Source organism: Orycteropus afer, unplaced genomic scaffold (genome assembly GCF_000298275.1).
Source record: "Orycteropus afer afer isolate SDZICR_OR568_19922 unplaced genomic scaffold, OryAfe1.0 scaffold00255, whole genome shotgun sequence".
Lineage (NCBI taxonomy): Eukaryota > Metazoa > Chordata > Mammalia > Tubulidentata > Orycteropodidae > Orycteropus > Orycteropus afer.
Window position 1 is genome coordinate 268,999 of NW_006921842.1, and position 8,410 is coordinate 277,408.

An 8,410-nucleotide genomic window follows, 5' to 3' on the forward strand; every position below is an offset into this window, starting at 1 on the left:
CTTGGAAGAAAGACTGTGTAATTTACTTCCGTAGAGATACCACCTTGGAAACCCAAGGGGGGGTTGCTATGAATCGGAATCAACTTGATGGCAGTGAGTTTGGTTTGGTTTGTACATATATTACTTGTATACTATATCCCTATATTTACCTCCAGAGAAACTGAGGAGTAGAAAACAAAAAATAATGTCAAAGGTCATAATGCTTGTGTGTGTTGCCATGGAATAACAAACCATAACATAGTAAAGTACTAACATTCATACTTTGGGTAATGTAAGAGCAATACACATCCACCAGTTGTCCAGACATACCACTAACACCTATGTAATTAAATCCTTTCAGAGGAAGTGAGTTTTGAGTGAGAGGAATGAGAGGAATGTTGGGAATCTTGAATATAACAGAACTTTTAACAACTGGCATATCATCATTAAGAATGAGTCAAAAAAAAAAAAAAACTCACTGCTGTCGAGTAGGATCCAACTTGTAATGACCCCTCCTTGGGTTTCCAAGGCGCTATCACTACAGAAGTAGATTGCCCAATCTTCCCAATCTTCCTTCCAATTGAGAATGACAGTAAATAATAAATAGAAGGCTACTGACATTGGACCTAGGTTGTTCTCTACTGAGTCTTCATCCCTATTAGCAACTCAATAAGTTGTAGATATTGTTGGTATATGCATTTTGAATTTCTAACAGAACTATTAACTTAGAGAACATAACAACAACAACAACAAAAGACTGTGCTTCATTACTAAGAACATTTTTGAGAGTTATCAAGTAAATGGGAATTAAATTCCTTCAGTTTTGCTATGCAAAAGTATATGGCTATCTGAGTAAACTGGGTCTTCACATTTGTTAAGCATGCCTAGAAAAAGGTTCATTAAAATAGAAATACAACCAGCAGGAACATCAGTTATTCTGATGATCATATAGGAAATGGTATCCTCTTGACTGTGAAATACAAAACAGCATAAATACCACGTCTGTCCCCTAAGTCATCTTAAATGTGGTACTACTGAATACCACAAGCAGAACACAGATGGTGAAGTATGGATCTGTCAGGCATACAAACACACTTGTAGATAACAGATTTGAGGGTCCATGTTCTTATCTTTATGCTGAGAATGATGTCAAGGTTGGAATTTCGAAACTAATCTGACATATATATATATCCATTTCTTAAAATCAGTTCTTTCCACAATTGGTGGCCTTTAAAACCTACCTTACTTTACTGTTTTACATAACTTCTGTTCCCTTATGCCCAAATGTTAGCCAGATGCCACAGGTAAGCATTATTTCATAAAGACCAAAAATCTGGTTATAGCCAAAGGAATTCTATTCCTTTGAAAATATCCCCCTGCAGTTATTGGGCTGTCTTTCTTGATAATGCTGACCATTGATTCCATATTTTCAATGTGGATAGTGTGAACAAACCTGTTCTTCAAGTTTTGAAATTTCCACAAATCCAATCAATAAGAATGATGTGGGATATAGTGACACAATCATAGAATAATCACGGAAACTATGTGGAAATAGAGCCACAAAAGGAGATATGAGTTGAAAGGGAGTGAAAATGTTGAAAGGAAGTGATACTGCTAGAGACAGAAATAAGCCAAAAGAGAGTTACAGAAGAAGGTTTTAAAAAATGTTCTACTGTGCTCACTTTGGCAGCACATATATTAAAATTGGAACAATACAGAGAAGATTAGCATGGCCCCTACACAAGGATGACACACAAATTTGAGAAGCATTCCATATTTTTTCTACAGACTGGGAAAAAATATTCGGCAATGACATATCTGACAAGGGATTTATCTCTAGAATTTATAGAAAACTCCAACACCTCAACAACAAAAGGACAGACAACTAATCCAATTAAAAAATTGGCAGAAGACATGAATAAACACTTCACAAAAGAGGATATTCAGGCAGCCAACAAACATATGAAGAAGTGCTCACAATCATTAGAGAAGTGCCAATCAAAACAGTGAGATACCATCTTGCCTAGCACTAGTAGCAAAATTCAACAAGACAGAAAATAACAAATGCTGGTGAGGATATGGAGAGATTGGGACTCTCATACACTGCTGGTGGGACTGTAAAATGATACAACCACTGTGGAAAGTGGAATTAGAAATACCATTGGACCCAGCCATTACATTACTAGGTATATATCCTAAAGAAGTGAGAGCCAGAACAAGAACAGACATATGCACACCTATGTTCATCACAGCACTATTTACAATAGCCCAAAGATGGAAACAACCTATGTGCCCATCAACTGAAGAATAGATAACCAAACTATGGTACATAGACACAATGGAATACTATGCAACCCTAAAGAATAATGTAGAATCCGCAAAACATCGCATAACGTGGATGAACTTGGAGGACATTACGCTGAGTGAAATAAGTCAATAACAAAAGGACAAATACAGTATTAGTCCATTATCTTAAAAAGTCAAGGAGAAGTTTATATATGGAAGGAAATTTTCTTTGTTGGTTACCAGGGGTGGGAGGAGAGGGGAGCGAACACTGTTAGATAGGAAGAGATAAATATTGATTTAGGTGAAGATAAGAGCAATGTACCAAATGTGAGTGATTAACATGGTGGTATTGAGGAAGAGGAAGACATAGAGAGGTGCATGGGAGATACAGACAAAAAAGATGAACACTTTTGCACATACAGTACTGCATTGTCAGTGAAGGCAAACAAGGGTATACAGGTGGATAGATGGGTGCACAGGCTGAACTATTATGTATGTCTATGTGGAGGAAGGGAGCTCTGGTAGCATAGTGGCTAAAGCACTTGACTGCTAACCAGAAGGCTGGCAGTTCAAACCCACCAGCCACTCCTCGGAAGAAAGGTTGGGCAATCCTACTTCTGTAGTGATACTGCCTCGGAAACCCAAGGAGGGGTCACTATGAGTCAGGGCCGACTCGATGGCACATAACAACATGTAGAGAGAGTGTGCCCAAGACCATGTATAGGGTTGGCAGACAATGTTTCTACAAATGCATGTGTGTGTTCTGTAAGAATTCCCAGGTATATAGTAGAGCTGACAAGGGGCAAGTTTGTAGTCACTTCTTGGCCACAGCCAGCTACCCAGTGGGAGCAAGTAGTTGGACTTGTGGGCTTGGGACCACAGAGGACATCAAGCTTAATTGGCATAACATGCTATACACAAAACATTGTTCCACATCCTACTTTGGCGAGTAGCAACTGGGGTCTTACAAGCTTGCAGGTGGCCATCTGGATGCAACAATGGGTCTCTCCTTGTCCAGAGCAAAGAATGAAGAAAACCAAAGATTCATGGAAACAATTAATCCAAGTGACTGGTATACCATGTGATCCTCTTCCTATATGACTATGACACCAGAAGAACTAGATGATGCCTGGCTAACACTGTCAACCACTCGGAGAGGGATCTATGTAGGAGATCCTGGATAAAGTGGGAGAACAATGTGGAACAAAACTCAAAATTGTTGGGGAAAAAAAAAAAAAAGAGGGGGACCAGTTTGTTAGTCTGGTAAAGCCTGATGGAACCACTGACACTATGGCCCCCAGCTGCCCTTCAGGTCTGCAACTGAACCCACTCCTGTGGCTACCAAAACAAAAGACAGCCATATGAGGTAAATATTTACATTAGGTAGATAAACTCCTTGGAGAGAACAATCATGAGAGAATAGAAGGGCTGTGTATGCACAGGGAGACAGCTCAGGGGCAGGAGTGCACGGAGGAAAGGACACCGGGAAGAGCTAACTATGAGGAAGAAGTGGGAGGGAAGCTGTTGCATTTTGGTAAATTGTAGTCAAAGTCATGAGACTAAGTGTATTCAAGCAGCCATATGGAAAGTGAATTTGCTCTGTGAACTTTCACCCAAATCACATTGGAAAAAAAAAAAAAGAAAGAAATCTTGGCATTTCTTGTATTTGAAAAAAAAAAAAGTTCCACCAAGAATCAAGTAAATTAATAATAGAACAGTGTTACTATTTTCAGGAGATTTAAAACTAATTCACATAGTAGTTACTTTTTTACTTAGTAATTCTAACATTTCAACTTACCACAATCAAAAAATCAGTCCTGGTAACAGGTATTCAATTAACTAGTGGACTTCTGGAATATTCTCAACAGTGATAGATTAAGAGAAAATAATATAACCTCATTTAATCATGTCAGGATTTTTTTGTTTTGTTTTGTTTTTTTAATTCTTGAGAGTGGCCCTAGGTAAGTAGTAAGTTGGTAAACTGAAGAAACAGTGCATGAAGCAACAAAATTGGGTAAATTAACAAAGCAAAGCAAATTGGTATTTGTATTATTACTTATTTCATTAGTCTAACACCTTTAGGGAAACACTAAGAGCCATGCATTGAAATTACAGATGCCAACGTGGGCATTTTCTATGATCCATTAAGCTTTCTTCAATGGGCAATTAATTATGTTGCTGTTCCATAATTCTTTTCTGAAACATTTCTGCAGGTGTCAAGGATGCATTTGACACAATTTAGAGTTCTGAAATGCCTTTAATGAAAATATTTAAAATGTGCTGCATAAATGAGTTTTCCTATGGATCAAAATATGTACAAATGCAAGTGGCAACCTTTGAAAAACAAAATGTTAAATATACTTGGGGGAAGTTGTATAACAGCTTGTCTGAGGATTTGCTTGTTGTTGCTTTCCTTCTTTCCTCTGGGTTTAGATGTATCTTTAGATGTTGTGATATTTTTTGGGAGTCCTTCTGAACAAAACTTAAAGAATAACCTCTTTTCTATTCTTAGATCCTACTGAAAATCTGCAGCAATGTAATTTATTGCTCCCACATCACATATGCATATTTTTTATAAAATCTCTCTAACTAGAAAAATAAATTTGTTATTTTCAAATTACTATTCACAATTAACCTAATTTCTTTCCTTTTGGACTTACGTTCCCTGATACAGACTGACTATGTCAATTCTCAAGTCAAGATTGCTGAAAGAACTGAATTCCTAAAAATTTGTTAGCATCCTTATAACAATCAGTTTTGAAATGTAGCCTCCTTTTCCAGCTTATCTTATTCTGATAGGTATGATCACGAACCACCAGAAAAATGATCCCAGATTCAATTTTTACACCTTTCTCAGATCTACTTTGTATTGGGGGAAAAAAGCAAACTCACAGCCATGGAGTTGCTTCCGACTCATAGCAACCACCTTTGGGTTTCCCAGGTGGTAAATCTTTACAGAAGTAGATTGCCCAGTCTTCCTTCCATGGAGTGTTTGTAGATTTGAACTGCCAACCTTCTGGTTAGCAGACAAATGCTTTAGACACTATGCCACCAGAGCTCCTCCTCTGTATGAATAAGCTTTAAAGGAAAGTTTTTTAAAATCCCTTTAAAATGTAGATTTTCAAACTGATTTTACTTTTGTTGTTGTTAGCTGCCAGTGAGTTGGCCCCTGATTCACGTGACCTCATACACAACAGAATGAAATACTGCCCTGTCACACAGTTGTGATCTGTAGAATTTGCATTGACTGACTTTCAGAAGGCCTTTCTTTCTAGTCCATCTTAGTCTGAAAGCTGTACTGAATAAAGAATGTTGAACATTATAACAACGCATCAGCCTCCACTGATTAATGGTAGTATATAAGGTACATTGGCCTGAAACTGAACTCAGACCTCCGGCATGGTGGGGGAAATTCTACCTCTGAACCACCACTACCCCCTGATCTTACATTAAAGACCTACAAATAGTATGCCAGTTATGGAGACTGCTTTTTTGGATCATGGAGCTCTGGTTTTTTGGATCATGGAGAAACTCACTAGTTAAGTCCTGACTATCTTTCTAGAGTTATATACAGTAATCTCTTAGGTCTCCTAGGCCAAGGTAATAAGGAATGCTTTGGTGCTTGAACTTCCTAGATGTTCAGAAAGCTCAAGATTAACTACTACAGTTAATAATTCATTTGGTTTTTTAACCCACTATTTTTTAACTACATACTCTGAGTTAGGATTCTTGGTCAGAGGTCAATTTATAACAACAAATGCACATATCAAAAAGAAGAAAAAAACAGAATCAATGCCTTAGGCGAATGACTCCAACAATTAGAAGAAGAACAGTTTAAAATAAAAGGCTACAGTCTCCAGTAAAAGGGAAATAATAAAGATTATAGCCAAAATAAATGAAACAGAAAAACAACAGAGAAAATCAACAAGACTACAAGCTGGTCCTTTGGAAAGATTAACAAAACTGACAAACTACAGGCAAATTTAACTAAGGAAAAGAAAGAGAAGATGCAAATAACATGAATGAGAAATGAAATGGTTGACATCAAAACAGAATCATCTGAAATATAAAGAATAATAATATAATCAATACTATGAAGAACTGTACTCTAACAAATTTAAAACCAGAAGAAATAGACAAATTTTAGAAATACATGACATACCTAAACTAATACAGACTGAGGTAGAAAATATGAAAAGACACATAATGGGGGAAGAAACTGAACAGCTCATTAAAAATCTCCCAACAAAAAGAAATGTCCAGGCCTTGATGGCTTCACTAGAGAATTCTACCAAACATACAGAAAAAAAGCTGACACTAATTCTATTCACACTACTTTAGAATATAGAAAAGGATGCAATAATCCTGAATTCATTTTATGAAATAAGCACAACACTGATATCAAAGCTAGAAGAAAAAGCAATTTACAGATCAATATCCCTCATGAATATAGCTGCAAAAATCCTCAACAAAATCCTAGCCAATAGAATCCAACAACGTATCAAAAATATAATATATCACAAAACCAAGTGGGATTCATACTAGGTATCCAAGAATGGTTCAGCACTACAAAAACAATCAATGTAATCCACTCATAAATAAAAGAAAAGAACCATATTATCATATCAATCAATGCAGAAAAGGCATTTAACGAAATGCAATGTTGATTCCTAATAAAAATTCTCAGCAAAATAGGACTAGGAGAGAAATTCTTCAACATAATTAAGGGCATACACACAATACCAAGACCCAACATTATTCTCAATGGAGAGTGTGGTAGTTAAGGTTGTTTGTCAACTTGGGTGGGCTTGGTTTTGACTGGATGGACAGCTGGATGTAGTTATTCCCTATGGTGTGATTGGTAATTCCATGATGGAATCTACTGAAGCTTTTGAGTAGCTGCTTCAGGGGTGTGGGCTGCTTCCATTATACATGAAGCAACTTTGAGGAAGATCTCCAGCGTTTTGGCAAGCTTGAACCCTGCATGTAGCCAAGTTGTTTTTCAACAACTTGCCATGCCCTGGCAATGTTGGGACTTTTTCTGGATTTGAATTAGTGGCCTGCCATGTTATTTGATAATATTGGGACTGTGCCTTTTTACTTGTCTACCTTGGATTTGTCAGCCTCAGCAGCCAGCAACTGCTTGAGTGAAGAAAAGTCTCCTGCTTCAGTGGGCCAAGAGCAAAAGGCAGAACTGAAGTCCGATGTCAAGGGGCTTCCAACCAGCCCCTAGAGCCTGGCACTTTGAACTTGGACTTTTAGCCTCCCAAAGTGTAATAAGAGAATAAAATTCTGTTTGTTCAAGTCATCCTATTTGTGGTATATTCTTGTCAGAGTGGCACTGAGGTAATAAAAACAGAGAGACTGAAAGCCTTCCACTTGTGAATGGGAACTAGATAAAGATGTCATTTATCATTACTCTTATTCAATATTGTATTGGAAGCCATGCCAGGACAATAAGGCAAGAAACATAAATAAAAGGCATTCAAATTAGTAAGGAATTAGTAAAATTATCATTATTTGCAGATGATATGATACTATATATAGAAAATCCCAAAGAATCAGCAAGAAAACTACTGCAACTAACTGAAAGATTCAGAAAAGCAGCAAGGTGCAAGATCAACACACAAAACTCCGTCAGATTAATCTATACCAACAAGGAGAATTTTGAAAAGGAAAAAAGGACAACAACTTTTTGTAATAGCTACCAAAAAGATAAAACACTTAGGAATAAACCTGATGAAAGATACAAAAGATTTATACAAAGAAAACTACAAAACATTATTGCAAGAAACTGAAAGAGACCAATGTATATCTGTTTATGTAAATGTAATCTTTTATGCAAATGGAGGAACACACCATGCTCAAGAACAGGAAGATTTAACATTGTGGAAATGCCAATACAAGCCAAAATAATCTATAGATATAATGTAATCCCAATCCAGATTCCATCAACATTTTTTAAGGAAATGAAAAAACAAGCATTAACTTTATGTGAAAAAGAAAGAAACCTGGGATAAAGAAAGCACTGCAGAAGACAAAGAAGAAAGTAGGAGGTTTCACACTTGCTAATCTCAAAACCTACCATACGGCCATGGTAGTCAAAACAGCCTGGTACTGGTAAAACAGACACATAAACCAATGG

At 36.9% G+C, this 8,410-nt stretch overlaps 1 non-coding gene across 1 annotated transcript; it reads left to right on the forward strand.

Moving 5' to 3' along the window:
• Positions 1–1,653: 1,653 nt before the first annotated feature.
• Positions 1,654–1,760, forward strand: LOC122150846. Its single transcript, XR_006163882.1, has one exon. It is a non-coding gene; the product is annotated as a U6 spliceosomal RNA (small nuclear RNA).
• Positions 1,761–8,410: the final 6,650 nt, after the last annotated feature.